We start from the raw sequence: 19,153 nt of genomic DNA, 5'->3' as shown, positions 1-19,153 counted from the left end.
ACTGTAGGAACACACTTAATTAATTCTTGTCATCAAGTGCATCACACCTATGTGAAGAAGATATTATACAGTATTTTAGCCCAAAAACCACACACACATTTTTAACGAGCTCTGAACAGTATATAATATATCTAAAAAATATATACTCTATATGTTACTGAATAAAGAGAGAATTTCCAATACTCACGAGAAACGACTTATTATCCAGACTTTATATCAAGGATCTCATGATAAATCATGCCGAATTGGTGATTTATCAGTGGCGGCCGGTCGGCATCATTAATGCTCAAAACACAACCTTATTTTTAAATATTTCTGTGTTTTCATGAATTTCAAGAATTTTTATATCATATAAATATTTTTCAATAAAAGTAGGGAGAATTAACCCAAGGCGAACAGACTCAGATCGAACATATGTAATCAGGACGAACTGACCCAATACATCCCGCTCCACATATATGTGCTTCTTCCGGCTTGAAGATATGCAGTTTAAACACACACACAAAAAAAAAAAAAAAACCCCAATGCGAACGTTGATAAAAAGGTCGATATAAAATCTCCAGTTATGAGACCCAAACTTCAGCTGAAAATTTCCATATCTCCAGTTGTTGCTTGACAACTCTGTCACATGTCTGCCTCCAGTCATGCTTCAGTGATTCACTGCTTTAATCAATCAAATTTCCCCCGCAAAATAGAGTGTGCCCCCTTTAATCCGCCTCTGTTTATCAAAGGAATTGTATATTTATTGAGTATCAAATATACAATTCCTTGGTATATATCCGAGCAAAGATTTGTACTTTATAATAGTCACTATAAAATTTTTTGATCCGAGACATATAATAATTGTATTATGTGTCTCAGTCAGATAATATGCCAGTTTATTCAGATTGTGTACGTAGGAGAACGTATATGTTGCAGAAACAATAAATAAAAAGCAAAATTAATTAAAAGTAGTTTTGTTAGGTAATTTTTGTTAACGCGGACGTCGCAGAAAGCACGCTATGAAATCTTATGACTGCATCGCAAAATAATCAGGACTCTCGGGAAACATTGACCAGGTGACAGCTTCAAATTTTATATACAGCTAATTCATAAAGGTTATATGTATAACCGACTTTAAATAAATCTTTATGCGTTATGTTTGTCACGATAGAACAATTAGGGAATATCAAACGTCTTGACAGCGGTCCACAAACACCCCCGCAAATATCTTATAATTCCCAGCATGCTGTTGGTAAACATGGCGAAAAATTGAAAGGTAAACGGAACACGACGACTGTATGTGTATGTTGTTCAATTGAATTTTAAAAAACAATGCAAGTGATTAACAGGGACTTTTAATTAATTTTAAAAGAAATTTCTCTTTTAACTTTCATGCAACTGTCATTGAATCAACAAAGTGTCTCGGTTTATTAGCAAACATGACATCTGTGTGTTGACTTCCGTCTGCTAGTTGACAAAAATATAAACTTTCTCATATGTACTGCTAGTGTACATAATTCTATAAAAATCACTTTAGGCATTCACTCACATATCAAAACAGATACATGTGTTCAGCAGGTAAATTTCCAACTAATATGAACTAAAAGGACTATTTTGGAAGAGGTTTTCTAAACCCATGTTTGTTACAGTGCAGCAGGGGTGTTGTCTATTGATACCCTTTTTACCCTGTTAGTAAATAGTAGATTATGCAGGGTAGTAAAAATAAAATATAACTTGATAGATACTATCTGGAAAGCAAAATTTACATCAAAATATATCAACAAGGGTCATGTGTGTATATCCTTTTTAAAGTACTTAAAAGCAGTGGCAGATCCAGATATATATTTATTAGGGGCTCTGACTGCCGATGAGGGAACCCTCTTCAGTCATGTATCTAATCAACCAAATTTTTCTGACAAAAAGGGAGGGGGGCGCGGGTCAAGCAGATGCTTAGGAAAATGTTATGTTATAGAAATTGTTTTTAACGTCTTATCATATTAAAAATCCTGTATGTGATTTGGTCAAACTCATGTTGCCATATCCAATATGTACACGTATCTTGTCTCAACGAGGCACCTATACAACTTCATCAAATATCACTAAAAAAAGAAAGTGTTTTTGCTTGTATAATGTATATTGCAGTGTTCTCCCCAGTGCCTTTTAGCATCATTGTAATATGATGCTATAATCTTAAATGTGATGCTACATGTACATGTATCTGAAAAGGATTTCTTATAGATTATGTTGTGGATGCATGTGATGCTATAATTTTTGGAAACCAGATGATTTTTCCATTTCTCCTGTTAACAGGATGCTAAATGAAATATCTGGAGAAGAACACTGTATAATTGTCTAGAGTGTTTACTTTTTATGGAAATATGTTATATAAATAACCATTTTATCAAGCATGATAAGAGGACATTGCTTTACTGAGGTATTATTTTTGGTGCTGGTTTCCTCAATTGTTGATGACATTGATCTTTTTATAAACCTTGATTATTCAGTAGTCATGTATCCTATTTACATGGATTAATATCTAAGATCAGAGGTAAAAGGTTCCTCAAATGACATTCATGATTTTTTAGAGTTGAAACATTTTTTCTGAATGGAGAAAAACCTTAACCTGTTTATGACTTTGAAGTTACTTTTGCAGATATTTCTTATAATCTAATGATTACAGAAGGGGAAGGACCCTTATCAGGACTCTGGGATCGTGTGTTTTTAAGCTTGGAATTTCTGGATTAACTCTTCTGGGATCCGGGAATTCATTTTTTTCTAAGTTCGGGATGTTGGTATTTCAATTTCTTTAAATTCAGGACCTCAGCTGGATTTCATGTTTTTAAGCCTGGGATTTCGGGATCAAGACCCCTACCCCATGATAAATAAATGAATCAAAAATACTATATGTTACTTTGTTGACAAAATACTAAAATATGCAGGGATGTTGTATAATTTTGAAAAGAAATATTGGAAAAATTCAAAAACTTGGAAAATAACCCAGTGGCAATACTCTATATACTTATCACTAACTATTGTTTTAATTGAGATTTTAAGGTCTGTACAGATCCAAACCATAACACTCTTTCTAATATTGGAAAATGTTGTTTGTGCTGTATTTAGACAACAAGTTTTTTGCCCAGTTGGTCGTGTGGTCTAGCGCACAGGCTACAGTGCAGGCGATTTGGTGTCAAGATATCTCAGTACATGGGTTCAAATCCCGATGAGGGAAGAACAAAAAATTTGTAAAAGCAAGTTTACAGATCTAACATTGTTGTGTTGACGTTTATACGAGATATATATATATATATAGAGTCATTTAACAACCTTTCATACCCAGTCAGTCAGAAGAAATAAAAGTGTTTCTTTTTATCAACTTGTCCAGGTAAATTATTTTGTATATATAGAGTTATATCCCTTAGACATTCAGATTTGTACTTATATAAATACAGAGATGTCTCTTCATATAAGTAAAAAAGTCACATTTTCTTTTATTCTTGAACTCTAATTTTCCAATAGTGTGTAGATAAAATGTGGAGAAAAAAAACGAGATTATATATCTGACTCAGACGTACTTATGAATATAATTATTTTCTGTGACTGTATCTTACATTAATTTGTAGGATCCTTTACTATAGATAATTTAGCTGATCTGTAACAATAACATCTTCATGCCTTATATATCATGTACTGTAGTACGCCGCTAGATTAAAACTGACGTGGAAAGGTAACACATGCCCACCGAAAGCTCTTTTTTTGAGAGCCCAGGTGGTCGTGTGGTCTAGCGGGACGGCTGCAGTGCAGGCGATTTGGTGTCACGATATCACAGTAGCATGGGTTCGAATCCCGGCGAGGGAAGAACCAAAAATTTGCGAAAGCAAATTTACAGATCTAACATTGTTGGGTTGATGTTTAGACGAGTTGTATATATATATATATATATATATGTTTCTGATAATATTCATTACAATGCAAAATATTCTTTGGGTCACTGTACATGTCCAAGTATGATAAATGGACTTATTGATGTTCAATAGATAGACCATCATAGTAGGAGTAAACATGTAAATACCTTCATATAGGAAGGACATATTTTCATCTAATAAACATGTTACCAGAAGTAATTAAATCAATGATCTTTTGAATTGGCTTTATTATTTCATAATCCGGAAATACATTTTCTTACTTAAGGGTATTTAGTAGCAGGAAATAACCATGACCCAGCTGAAATATATTCAATTATGTGTATTAGGGTTGTTTATTGATATGGTTGATTGACTATATAACTACCACTTATTAACTAAATGGGATTACAAGTCAAATAACTTATATATATATATATATATATACACGTAGTCATGTTTATGTACAATATTATTGCATCTATACATGTACATGAACAAAGCATACTTGCAATTGTTGTAATCTCTTCATTCTGTTATTGTCAATTATTATGATAACAACAGGTTTAAAAAAAGTTTGTTGGGTTGCATTTATTGAATAGATTTCTTGTACAAAGGCATAGTGACATTATGTTATTTCTGTTAAAATACCACATATACTTTTGAAGGTTGAATGCTACTGGCAATTTCATAAGATATGTTTTCTTCAATATTGTTGTATCAAACTATATTGAAAGTTCAGATGCTATGTTAAAGTGTTAGAATGGATGTTTTTATCAACAGATAAATAATTAAGGGACCAATTGATGTCAGAAAAAAAACATGATTTGGGAGGGGGTTAAAAAAGTGGGATAGACAGTTATGGAGACAAGATAGTGGAGAAAAAAATGTTGCAAAGAATATATCATCTTTAAAAGCTTTTGAATAATTGTTATTTGGCCTGATAGTAAATCATTATATCATATCAATAACATCGACGTTTTTTGATGCATTACAGTTATTGTCGATTTTATCATTTTCATTTAAAGGGAGAGCACAATAATTTCAAGGGCCTTTGTTTAGACTGAAGCTCGATCTGGTACATATTTATTTAACAATGAATTAATTCAAATAAGTGTTTTTTTAAAAATGTAAAAAAAAAGACATTACTCTTTGTCTGATGCACACAGCGAGTAGCTGGAAAATGCAGAATCCTCTCTGATTGTAGATATAATGAAGGGCCAGATGTGGATCATCTCCTGGTGCGGGAATTCCTTGCTGCGTTGAAGACCCATTAGTGGAACTCGGCTTTTATCTGCTCATTGGTCGGGTTGTTGTCTCTTTGACATTCCTCATTTCCATTTTCAATTTTATGTACCTGTGCATAAAAAAAAAGGGATGTGAATTAATTTTTTCATCCTATTATGAAACTATGAACTTTTGATGTGATCTCTGACCTTGCTTTCCATGTCTTGGACCATTCTGAAATATGTAGTATTGTTCAGTATTGTTTAACATAAAATTGCCCCTTTTAGTGTGAATCCTGATTCTGATTTTGTTAATTAATGTTTCACAACTTGTGTGTAGACATAGGACAGTTTGACCCTCTAATGTGTATTCTTATTCTTTTCTTATTCTCTTCTTACTGCTAAAGTATCCTACTTTTTTTTCAGAAATCTAGGAAAACAGTACTTATGGTCTTTAGGAGAATTAGATTTAACCTTGGGTGTAAACCACTCCTTTGAGCCTCTTGTTTTATAAGAGATTGCAGGAAACACGATTCGGTAAAAACCAATAGATACACCTATTGTAAATTGTCAGAATTAACTTGTAATTCGGTGCATTTCTGTGATAATTTTCCAACAAATTAAATTATACCAGTAGACATCAATACATTTCCTGAAAACTGAATCACAATTTTGATGTTGTAGATTTAACTTAGAATCAAATTACTGTAAGAACATGTAATGTACATGGATGAACATTAGAAAAAAGTATGTTTGACTTCATAGTTCTAAATCATTGATCAGCTATTTCAAGGTCATTTCTAAGTGGGATGATTTAATAATCTTTGGAATTCTGCATGATTTGGACAGGTTTCTCACTGAAAATCTGTTCTTTTACATGACCCTGAGTCCTTGATGAATTCTGTAAATTTAGGAGTAGGGTTGACTTTTAAGGTAAAGTTAGTATAAGAAATTCATACAATAGTCTGCATGTACCACCATTTTTTGTTGAACTTGTACAAATTTTCCAGATGAGGTTGGATGAGTCCTTATGAATGTTGAATCAATGTTTATAAATATGGTCATTTGAAAGCTTTTTTTTACAAATTAACATCAGCTGGTTTTAAAGCAAGAAAAAAAACCCCTCCCATTAATTACAGTTGAGTTTTGGATTAAAATTTTACTGTTACAATCAGGGCATCATGACCCAAAATACACCCCCACCTCAGAGCCATCCTCTTTCCTTTTTCTGTGGTTACAAAAAGGTCAAGAAACAGTAGGTACATGTAGCCAGTGGCGGATCCAGAACTTTTCCTAAGGGGGGCCCGCTCCAGTCATGCTTCAATGATTCCCTATATAATCAACCAAATTTTTCCCACAAAAGGGGGGGCCCGGGCCCCGCAGGCTCCCAGGCCCCCCCTGGATCAACCTATGGTAGCAGTAAACTGCTGTACAGTAAATGTCTAATAAAATCAGTCATAACACATACAAGTTTTATATGGCTACTGTCAGTACTGTCCATAATGTATGTGTTACCCTCATATAGTTTGGATAGTTTTCCTTGATTATCTGACAAAATAGCCATATTCATGATATTGTGGAATGAAAAAAAACTGACAATATTTTTATCAAAAGAAAAAAAATATTCCTGAGAAAAATAAAGAAAATGACTCTTAAATTATTAAAAGTAAAAGGATGGGTTGATTAACTTCTTAATTCAAATACTCCAAATCTTCAAACATTTTGTAGTGCTTGTATGATTTTGTGGTTAGCTTTTAGAAGAGAAAAGTGAATTAATCATTCTTTTGTATTACAACAGATATCATAATCATGATAATGTACCGATTTCCCAAGGATGAATAATAGCGAAAACGTGAATGTTTGCAAATGCTTTGATCTCTTTTTTCACTGATTTAAGATGTGAATTTGTGATGTTGAACTTCTTAATTTGATAGTTTGCCAGAATGATATGTTTTTGGATAAGATAACAATTTCATGTTATTTGTTGCCAAAAATACAAAAAAGATATTGATGAGATTGGCACAGGTGTTTCAGGTAGAATTGTTTAGTATGTTATAATCGATAATTTCTTCAGATCTAGAACAAAGCTCTGCAAGACTCACTTGTATAAATTGCACTGTTTAACCTTGCCTTGGGTTTGCTGTTTGAAAATATTGGAATAAAAACTTTTGTAACCGTGAATCTAGCCTAGGAGTGAAGTTTTTATAATGTGTTTGTGTTCACCGTGCAAGCTTCTTGAAAGGAAAACATTGATTTCTAAAAATTTGTTATTTCAGTGATTTTATGAAGAAAGGTCATCTTCACTTTTTTAGAACTGATGCCATGCATGTTTGCTAGATAAGAAAATATTAAGAAGGGAAATTTTATGGATGTTTGAGCAAAATAGAAGAAAATATTTTGAAAAGACAAAAAATATCAAACGGATGGATGTCAAGGTACAAAAATTAAAAATCAAATTAAAACACAAGGAATGTTAAAGTAATGTATTGTGGGTATCTATTCAAACCACCCCTCCTTTCCACGTCTTTATACTTATTTCAAGATCCTATTTTAAATATGTGTGAAGTGATAAATACCCTGTAGTAAATCTTGACATATGTAATCATCTAACAACATATGAAGGTAATAACACAGATTATTGCCCTGGAACCAATAGTTATATTGACCAGTGAATAGAAAACAATTACAAGTAATGTAATATACATTTCTGTCAATCAGAAGATGATATTGACATGATGATCTGTTGTAACAACTAAATGTTCTTATTGATCTCTTAAAGGTGTACATTTCCTATGTTTGTAGGTGGGGGATTTCAAAGCCGATTTATGTTTAGGTACTTAGAGAGGTGTCGTTAAACGACCTTTACATTCACTGCTGTGTCAGCCCGGACTTGTTTATTTTAAACTGGTAAGGAAGCTTTATATTTTTTTAAATAGATTAAATACCTGTTAAGATAAACTTGAAGTAGTTTTATTATACATTTATCTGGATATTGTTCAGCTATAATCTAAGTTTTACAAGTTCATCATTTCTGGTAAGTCGTTTTACAATATGTATATTTTTAGAAATTTAAAAACTCCCCTTTATTTTTTTACCTGTGAAGTTTTTTGTTGGCATTGTCTTTTTTTTTCTAAAAATACATAATGCTGTAAAATTAAAGTTTTGTTGTTTTGTTTAATACTAGAAAGGCTTTTAAATTCCTCCCACGTCTGACCTTCTGAAACATTTAAAAAGGTCTGAAGTTGTCAGGGAAATCCCAATCAGTGTTTTTTTTTTCGATGTCAAATACTGATCTAATATTTAAGAGCAGACAGTGGACATTGCTTGTAAATATAAAAATAAAAGGTATTAGAGATTCTCAACAAAATTTGACTTGGCAGACATTTTGCCTTTAATAGGCCAGTTGAAGCCTGCCTCTGGGTGAGGGATTTTCTAGCTATGTTGAAGACCCATTCATATTGGTGGCCTTGGGCTGTTTTTTCAGCTCTTTGGTCGTGTTGTTATCTCTTTATCACATTCCCTACTTCCAATCTTAATTTTCGAGGTAAAGTTTGAAAATCATCGGCGGATCCAAGGGGGGGTTCCAGGGGTTGGAACCCCCCCTTTTTTTGGCCAATCAATGCATTTGAATGGGGAAATACAGTTGGAACCCCCTTTTGTCCTGGTTTGGGAACTCCCCTTTTTAAAATGGCTGGATCCGCCCCTGAAAATGTGCTGCACAACATATTTTTTGGGGATTATGATTGCAATATGATAATTTCCTTTTAGCATAAAAAACAAAAATCATGTATTTTCTGAAATTGTCTTGGCACTACATAGATTTCCCATCCCCTATTATTAATAATTACACCCTCTTACTATAAGCTTAGGTAATAGCCTTGCAGGTGAGATAACGAGGTGTGGAAAAGAACATTTTGACATCAGCTGCCTATTATTGATTGAAGTACAGAAATAGGTGCTAATTGTTTAATATTACTAGAAATTATAGTTCAGCTTTCATTGACAATTATCCTTTATTCCTTACTACTGTGGATTCATTTATTTTCGTGGGTACCAATTTTCGTGGATTAAGAAAAACTTGCATATTCGTGGATATTTATTTTCGTGGTTTTGCTGAAGTCTGCATACAAACCTATAGAAAAATTATCATTCGTTGAATATTTAATTTCGTGGTTTGACTGTGCCCACGAAATTCACGAAAATTGGTATCCAACGAATAATAATGAATCCACAGTATATATGCTTTAGATTTCAGTAAGAATATAACAAGGTGTCTGTAGCACAATTTTATTTATCGCAATTTATTTTATGTTAACAGTTATCAATTTGTATGCCCCTGCCAAAGTGGAAGGGGTATTCAGTTTTAACCTTGTCTGTCTGTACATGTGTCCCTCTGTAAGTTCCAAAATTAGTTTCCATTCTCTAACTTTAGTTTGCCTTGACCAATGTTATGAAACTTAAACTCAATGCTTCATACCACAAAACACAGATCAAATTTGAATATGGGTGGTGTCACTTTTATCTTTCTAGAGTTTAGCAGGAGCATGACATCTGAGTCCCATCGATGGACACATTCCCTTTTTATTAATTTTACTTTTTTAAAATATTATTTAATTTCGTTTATACAAGAAAATTTCAGATACAAATTGTATAATTTATCTTTACATCAGTGATGACCTTTCAGATACCTGAGTGATCAATTGTGTATTTCAACTTAAATATGATACTGAACGAAAAATAGTTTATTGTTAAAACTTTCAGGTACTTGATATAGGTTTATTTGGGATTAATACACCATAAGTACTCTTTACTTATAAGGGTATCTTCTAATAAAAATGTAGGTCATTGATACAATGGAAAATATGAAGATATAAAGATAGTTATAGACCTTTATTATTATATCGAGCTGGTAAAGGACGTTGGTCAGTTTGTCATAACAAGTAAAATAAAACTCTTACTCAGACCAATTGTCGGATAAAATATTTGATTTTTTTTATTATATTCTTAAGGATTGTCCTATGCTCAGACTAGTAAATAGTTTGTGTCCAGTGAAAACATTAAGTTCTTTTGCATATTAAAAAGTAAAGTTCATAAAAAATTGAAGTATTATTATGTCTTTATGATTGATTTTAGAATTATTTCACAAATGTCTAAATGAATTGTTCTTGTATAAAAATTTCAATATTGATGTGGAAGAATAATATTGATAAAAGTTCACAATAAAACCCAGATTTTATCAATCTTAAATAAGAAGGAAAGTGATGTGATGTAAAGAATAGAACTATCAATTACAATCTTAAGAGCTCATGGGAAAGATTTCACTCTGACATTCAAGAAGCTTGGATAGAGAAGATTGAAATACTACCTAAGGGGGTTACTTGGGTTTCACTTTAAAGATCACTTTTATTCATTTTCTGATAACAATTTTTCAATTTGTTTACTTAAGAAACTTCATTTCTTACAATGTCATAGTAAATGAACATGATGAAAGTAAAAGCAAGGTTTTTCAAAATTAGTTTTCAATATTAATTACATATGTTTGGAGATGTACATGTATATCTTTTAGCATGCTTTTGATAAGACAAGGAACATATATACCATCTAACACATATGGTGTGGGGAGATGTACATGTATATCTTTTAGCATGCTTGTGATAAGATAAGGAACATATATACCATCTAACACATATGGTGTGGGGAGATGTACATGTATGCCATCCTACACATATGGGGAGATCTACTTGTATGTCATCTTACATATGTTTAGAGATGTACATGTATGCAATCAGACAAATGGGTAGATATACATGTATGATGTCATCTTACATAGGTGGAGAGATGTTCATGTATGGGATAATTTTATGCATATGGTGTGAGATGTACATGTATGTCATCCTACACATGTTGGGAGATGTTTTTGTATGTCATTCAGGAGCCTGTAATTCAGTGGTTGTCGTTTGTTTATGTGTTACATATTTGTTTGTCATTCATTTTTTTTTACATAAATAAGGCCGTTAGTTTTCTCGTTTGAATTGTTTTACATTGTCTTATCCAGGCTTTTTATAGCTGACTATGCGGTATGGGCTTAGCTCATTGTTGAAGGCCGTATGGTGACCTATAGTTGTTAATGTCTGTGTCATTTTGGTCTTTTGCGGATAGTTGTCTCATTGGCAATCATACCATGTCTTCTTTTTTATATTTACACAGGTGGGGAGATGTACATGTATGTCATCTTACACAGATGGGGAGATGTACATATATGTCATATTTACACAGGTGGGGAGATGTACAGGTATGACATCTTACACAGGTGGTGAAATGTACATGTATGACATCTTACACAGGTTGGGAGATGTACATGTATGACATCTTACACAGGTGGGGAGAATCAGATGTACATGTATGTCATCTTAAACAGGTGGGAAGGTGTACATTTATGTCATCTTACACAGATGGGGATGTAAATGTATGTCATCTTACAGATGTGGGGAGATGTTCATGTATCGACAGACATCTTACACATGTGGGGAGATGTACATGCATGACATCTTACAGATGTGGGGAGATGTTCATGTATCGACAGACATCTTACACAGGTGGGGAGATGTACATGTATGTCATCTTACACATGTGGGGAGATGTACATGTATGTCATCTTAGATGGGGAGATGTATATTTACAAATAAAAGGATATGTTTGGTATGTTCATCAGTTAGACTGCAACCCAACAACTCAAGAAAACATAAAGGTATACATTATATCAATCGTTTAATCCTGTATATATGTCTGTCTGTCATAAAAGTTTTACATGAAAATGTTTTCCCTAGTTTCTAATTACCATTTCCTAGGACAGGTAAATCAGGTTATTTATATTTTTATGCCCCTGCCGTACATCAGTATGTACGCCCCAAAGCTGGTTTCCGTTCTCTTATTTAAGTTTGCTTCAACCAAATGCTTATTACCATAAGACACAAATAGAGTTTGTAAATGGGAGGCATCACTTTTACTGCTATTGAGTTAAACCCTTTTTATAAACATAAAAATTGCTAAAAATTTTCGTTTCCATTCTCTCACTTTATAGTTTGCCTCAATCAAATGTTATGAAACTTATACACAATGCTTATTACCACATGCATTTGTAATACAGATCAAATTTGAAATTTGGTGGTGTTACTTTTACTGCTCTTGAGTTATACCCCTTTATAAACATAAAATATGATGAATTTTTGTTACTGTTCTCTAACTTTAGTTTGCCTCATTTTCTAAATGAGATACAACATATGTTATTTCTGAAAAACATGATTATATTCCACAGCATTCAATTATAATGTCCAATTACAACCAGTCCAAGGAAGAATTTAAAAACCATGTTCGTTTTTAAGATACAATAATACAGCATTGTAATACAGGGCAATTATTGATGAGATAGGACATTGAACAAACATGAAATTGCTCATGTTAAACAAATAATTTGTTGACAGACAATTAGTGTAATTTCACTTGAAATAGAACATTTAAATGATGTACATTTTGAAAATCACTTACATGTTAAAGACAAATATCGACTATTGGCAAACCTCGGAAATTGAACATTGTTTTTTCGTTATCAACTTGATACACAATTGATTTTAAAGCTTTTAAGGTTTATCATACAACACGCTTCATGCTGGTCAGCTTCCTACTCTTGGATGCAACTAACATCAGTTTATAGATTGAGAGAGGAAGGATATAAGGATATGATAGAGACCTGAGTACATTTGTATTTTTTCAGAAAGATTATAACTTATGGGGTACCCAACACTTTGACTGAAATAGGTTTGGCTCGTTTAATTTTCATAAAGTTTTGACAAATTATTTACTTTGACTTGTTTATAATTTAAGATATGAAAATTTCTAGGAACTTGAATCACAGTTTATAGAAATGATTTGGTTGGATATATATACAACATGTATAGCAGTTTGACAAACACTAATAAAGATCGTTGAAAAGCTTGATTTCTCCTTACTTCTAGTATGTGATTAAAACACTCTTTAAGCCCTTTTTCTCAGAGTTAACACCCACATGTGTTCTGTCTGTACTGGCTTAAGGTATTTTCAGATACATGTCGCTGAAATAATCATGTTTGCGACATATAAATTGTGTATGATTTTTTCTGCAAAGCAATTAATGTTCTTTCAGAAATATTCGATATTTTACATGTCAATGTATTTTGAAACCCCTCCTCTTTCATGTCAATCTCACTTGACCCAAAGTACCTTAATTTTGAATTAATAATGAAATTACTTAAAAGTTTATTTCAATTGTATAGATGCACATAACAGTTCAAATGACTTAGCAAATTAATCTTAATAATGTTTTAACTGTAATACACATTTTATGCACAATTTAATACACAACTCTCAACCTCAAAAGAGTGTTTGATGTTTGATATTGTCATAGTGTCTTCTTTGAATTGGCCTATTCTGTTAATTCCAATTTCTCCTCTCAAATTTAAGTCAACTATGTAAGATATATACTCAATTTTTTGTTCTTCCCTCAACATGAATTTAACCTTTGCTTCTGTGACATACTGGCAACCCCACATGTACTTTATCCAATGCCATGCTACAAACTAGGCTATAAAATATATTTTTTGTTGGTCAAACAATGCCTTTCCTCTTTGGCTTTCATCTAGGGTTGTAACACGGTAAATGATGTATTGTGGCTAGATGCCGATTTAGGAGAAGGGCCAAGGGGACTTTGGCGGCTGCCCCTCCCCTCTTTTCTGCGAAAAATTTGGTTTATTATAGGGAATTACTGAAGCATGACAGTAGAGGCCCCCCTCTTAGGCATTGTGTACCTTTCAAATCAGCTGTTTTATCTGTTGTAAAGGATCATATTGTGACTCACTTACCATCATATACTAGTATATCAAAATTTATAATAAGCAAACACTACATTTCACATCAAGTAATTAATGTTCATTAAAATAGTTTCAATAGTGTTTTAATACCTCATGGAATTTTGTGCAGGTTATCTGGTTCATTGATACAAAATAATTGCATTGCAGATTTTTTAAAATTTTTATTTATGGTATATATGAAGAATTTAATTGATTGTAATGACATAGAAGGATATAGGTTATGTTTTATACAGGAACTACAAGGATTAATGTCATTTAGTAAATTTTACTGTTTGAGAAAATGTAAACATAAAACATTAAACATTGAACATGATTTGATAAAAATATCTATTTGCAATTAAATTGAATTTAAATGAAATAATGTAAATTCAGTGAGTTTAAACTGACATTGACACACATTTAGGTCATTGTATCTACCATAAAATTTTCGAAACCTTAATTGTCGCAATAATGACAGTTATGCAATTATATGCAAAAACAATTATATGCAAAAAAGCTGTACACAACTATCCCAGTCAGGGGTGGATCCAACCATTTTAAAAAAGGGGGAGGGGGTCCCAACCCAGGATAAAAGGGGGGGGGGGGTTTCAACTATAAGTCCCCATTCAAATGCATTGATCGGCCAAAAAAAAGGGGGTTCCAACCCCTGGAACCCCCCCCCCCCTCCTGGATCCACCAATGGCAGTATAAATACTGATGCAAACAAATATTGAATTCAAAATTCTGTATCATGTTTTTTTTGCACCACAATAACCCAACATGCAATAGCAAGACTAAAATATGGTTTGAGACTCTTTTAATTAATCTTTCATTTACATAGATTTAAGTTAAATATTGAAGCAAGATAAATAATTCAGGCAGCGTGAGGCTCCTTTGAACCTTGTGTTATTAAGTACCACTTGACCAAATCTTTTGCAGCAGCATGCTGATCTTGTGAGTTCCAAACCCTTCACAATTGTATGATTTGTGTTTTATTCCAATCTTAATAACTAGGAATGCCATCTTTCCCGTTGAAGTCAGTTGTTCTTACCAGATTCTATAGCTCCTTCAACTAAAAAAGTGGCTGCCTTGATATGGCCAATTGGGCTTAAAAACACACCAACAAACAATTAATCATTCCATTTTGATTTTGACATCAAGAGTTATTACCCTTATTTACCATGGCCATGAAATTCCTATTTTTTGTTCTTGCAAGTTGAAACTTGATGTACTGGTTGACACAATATTTTTACATTTAAATTGAAATTTTAGATTTGGCATTTACTGTGAAAAATTGAATCTGACGCAGGTTGCCATGTTTATATTGAAATGACATTTAGTTATATAAATGTTTGTATACATAATTGTGTAATGATGTCAACACAACTAATCACAAAATATTACCAATTCTCTGCAGCAACATCAGCTCATAAAATATTAAAAATATATTCCATATTTATTAGTTAAAAAGCTACTTATAGCATGGAAATAAATATCTGTAGGTGGATTCAGCAAGTAGTCAAAACGTCCCATTATTTAGAAGTGTTCTCTCGGGAGTCATTTCAAGATTTAATTTATTCCATATTTAGTATTTATCATGGGGAAAATTTTATGTGGGTTTCTGTGGAGGAATCTGTAATAAGATGGGTAATTATTTGACCTATAATGGTTTACTTTTAAAAATTGTTATTTGGATGGAGAGTTGTCTCATTGGCACTCATACCACATCTTTCTATATCTAATTAGATAATTAGAAGTTTGTTTGAAGCAATACAGACATTATTATTGTCAATACTTGGGTCATTACGGTCATTTATTGTTTTAATTAGTTCTGGGAATTTGTAGTTGTGTTATTTGGACGATGTCAGATTAATGTTAACACTTCATGTTCTTTTATTCATACTTTTTTTTATAACTCCGTATGAAGACATTCATTCTTTTTTCATGTCTCTTTGATAAGACTTTAATTGTTAATCCATGCTCGAAATTCGATTGAGCTGTATTTAAATATTTGTCTATAGCTCTGTATTTAGCCCTCCATTAGGAAGTATAAAAGATATTGAAATTATAAATTGATATTATGGGATGTTAGAATTTCTTTGAAACATGTAGGAAGTGACTTGGAATAATAAATTCACCTTTTCTCTATTAACCGTTTGATTTAATCTTGTGATGTTTTCAAGTCTTTAATAATGAATTCAAATCAATAGGGTTAAAATTATTTTCCTGATGACTTGCTTAAGATAAAGGAGACTTTTTTCCCCAAGTACAGAACAAAAGGTCACTATAGGTAATAACAAATAAGGCTGATTGTTTTGTAATCAAAATTTTATAGATAAAGCTATTGGAAATCATATAGCAATAAATATAATTCTAGAGCTACATGCAGAATAGTTTTAAGGAGCTCTACACTTGTAAACCAAGTTTTTCTGTAACCAGTACTTGATGGGGAGGGGGGAAGGATGCTCCCATCTTTCTTCTGTTGTGGAAACGTGTATATAGGTTATCAATAATATTTTGGAAAATTCTTGAGGGAACATGACTTAATAAATAAAAAAATAGTTTAACTTTATTTTTGTTTAAAGTGTACATTTTTGTTTACCAGTGGTCACATGACCTTGACCTCATTTTCCCGGTTCAAAGTTGACATGAAAGTTTGGGATGTCAGTTTCTGTATTAAAACATATAAATATATGGAATCATACTAATCAAATTGTGATGCATGGTGATTTGAAACATAGTCCCTAAGACATTCAGACCCCCCCCCCCTATTTAACCCTGAAACATTCAGTACGTGATTATGTGCCTGTCCAAAGTCCATAGCCTGAAATTTAGTGGTTGTTGTTTGCTGCTGTATTTGTTTGTAGACATGTTTTGTTTATTAATGGGACGCTTATTTTTCACGTTTGAATTGCTTTACATTTGCCATCTCGGAGCGTTTTATAGCTTGCTATGCAGTATGGGTTTTGCTCATTGTAAAGGCTGTACAGTGACCAATATTTGATATCTACTATGTCTGACATATCATCTTGTTTTTATATTGCTTACTGAGGCATGACTGACTCAGCAGGAATTATGAGGTTCAATCATAATAACTGACCAATGTTGTGACAAATTCTTTAAATATTACACCATTGACTTCAGCATGCAAGAAATTCTGCCAAAATTTCATTAATTTTCTGAGTTTCTTTATTAGAAATTTGTACAGTATCAGAAATTAAAAGCAATAATGTCAGAAAATTAATGCAGTTTGACAGAATTTTAAACATAACATTATTGCTTTTAATGTTAATTGAATTGCAGATCTGTCGTCGGATTTGAAATGTAATAAACAGGTAGAAATGAGATCGGTTTTAATGTTCTGTTAGGATATTTGGTATTTGGATGATGGCCTTAAAATGTTACAAACATTAAATCTACAAAATGAAGTAAGTATCCTGAAATAAATAGGAAAAGATCAAAGCACATCGGATATTGATTTTTCTGTTACTTTGTAGACGGTTTTCACCTGAAATGTTACATTTTATACAGTATTTTGTGTAAGAATGTTGTTAATATACAAGTGTTGTGGTGTTGGATATATATATATATGTTTCATGGTTGAAAGGATGTTAAATCTATTTCTTTATAAGAAGTTGTACATTAGCAGATTTTAAAGGAAGGTAAAAGCACATCTTTAACTCCGATCAAGAGTAAGTTTTGATCAGATTTTATTTTTTAATATGGCTATGTGGTATTGACTACAATTATTTTAGTCCAATGATAAAAGGTATGATGCTCTTAAATATAAATATAAACCACAAAATTTTGGTAGCTGCAATTAAACATTTTTTTTACCATACATATATTCAAAATGGTCAAAAAGGATGTTGGAATCAACATGATCAAACAATTATATAAATTAAAAAAAAAATCAAAACAACTTTTGAATAGTTTTTTTCTGTGTCAATTTTAAAAGAATATTGAATTAAGATACAATGAAAAAGTGTATTATATATATATATGTATAATTGTTAGCAATAACATCTATCATTTGATTACTATTCATAATAGGTATGCTCCCTGTTGAAGACCTTACTTTGACTTATAATGGTTTACTTTTACAAATTGTGAGTAAGTGGAGAGTTGTCTCATTACCACTCATACCACATCTTCTTTATATATCTATGGCACAGACCATATTTGGTGAAAAATAAAAAAACTAGTTACTATTAACGTACTACTACTGGATATTGATCATGCTTGTGCAATGTATTCACACTTTTTAGTGCTGCATTATAAATGAATATGACATTTGTAATAAAAATTATATGCTGTTTTGACATTAAAATTTATCTTTGTTATTTATTGTAAATGAATTAAATATTAATATTAACTTAAAATATTTAATATTTTTTTAAAATGGACAATAATAATTCCTGTCTTTGCTAGTTTTAAAATGGGTCTAATATCAGATGCTAAAATGTCAGAGTCCTATTTTAGCCTTTTAAAACAGCAGATTTTTTCACCAAAATGTCTTCCATCATAGTAGGCATAATGAATGAGTTATGACAAAATATAGGATTGGACCCTTTTTTTGCACCTAGCTTGCATTGCAAACAACAAAAACAAATACAAATGCTGTATTTGAATGCCCCTGTCAATTAGTGGAGGGGGCGTTAAGTTTTACCCTTTCCAACTGTATGTCTGTGCATACCTTTGAGAGAGAGACAGACCCATAATGATTTTGAGGTCACCATGACCAAGGCTAAGGTCATTATACCATCAACAAAAATTGGAATAAGTGCTGACAAAGAGTTCCTAGATAAACCAAATATATTACATAAGATTGAAACTTTGCTTGCATAAATGGTCACATACAACAATGTACATGTAGTGAGAGAAAGACCAACATTCACTTTCAAAGGTCAAGGTCACAGTTACCAAAACTCATCATAGATAAATACATAAAAGAAAATTTGAAATTCATTGAACACTTAAATCTATGGTTCATCAGGAATCTGATGTACAGTAGTTGTCGTTTGTTTTTTGTAAATTATTTGTGTTTCTCGTTTCTCGTTTTTTATATAGATTAGACCCTTGGTTTTCCCGTTTGAATGGTTTTACACTAGTAATTTTTGGCCCTTTATAGCTTGTTGTTCTGTGTGAGCCAAGGGTCCGTGTT

The 19,153-nt window shown here is 32.1% G+C and overlaps 2 protein-coding genes across 17 annotated transcripts in view; one reads left to right on the top strand and one right to left on the bottom strand.

The window, feature by feature from the left end:
• Window positions 1-19,153, bottom strand: part of LOC139491297 (glutamate [NMDA] receptor subunit 1-like) — a 137,157-nt gene that overhangs the window by 53,822 nt on the left and 64,182 nt on the right. The window lies entirely within an intron of this gene.
• Window positions 1,144-19,153, top strand: part of LOC139491293 (diacylglycerol kinase zeta-like) — a 203,098-nt gene continuing 185,088 nt past the window's right edge. For 14 of the 15 annotated variants that reach the window (XM_071278899.1, XM_071278893.1, XM_071278886.1 and 11 more), the window contains exon 1: window positions 1,144-1,258. The gene's annotated coding sequence lies outside the window, so the exon portion shown is untranslated. Of the gene's footprint in view, window positions 1,259-7,907; window positions 8,015-19,153 lie in introns of those variants that run through there. The other variant, XM_071278868.1, reaches the window with a different exon arrangement.

Source organism: Mytilus edulis, chromosome 10, assembly GCF_963676685.1.
Source record: "Mytilus edulis chromosome 10, xbMytEdul2.2, whole genome shotgun sequence".
Classification (NCBI taxonomy): Eukaryota; Metazoa; Mollusca; class Bivalvia; order Mytilida; family Mytilidae; genus Mytilus; species Mytilus edulis.
Note: the sequence above shows the minus strand (reverse complement) of the source record. Positions and strands in the feature narration are given on the sequence as shown.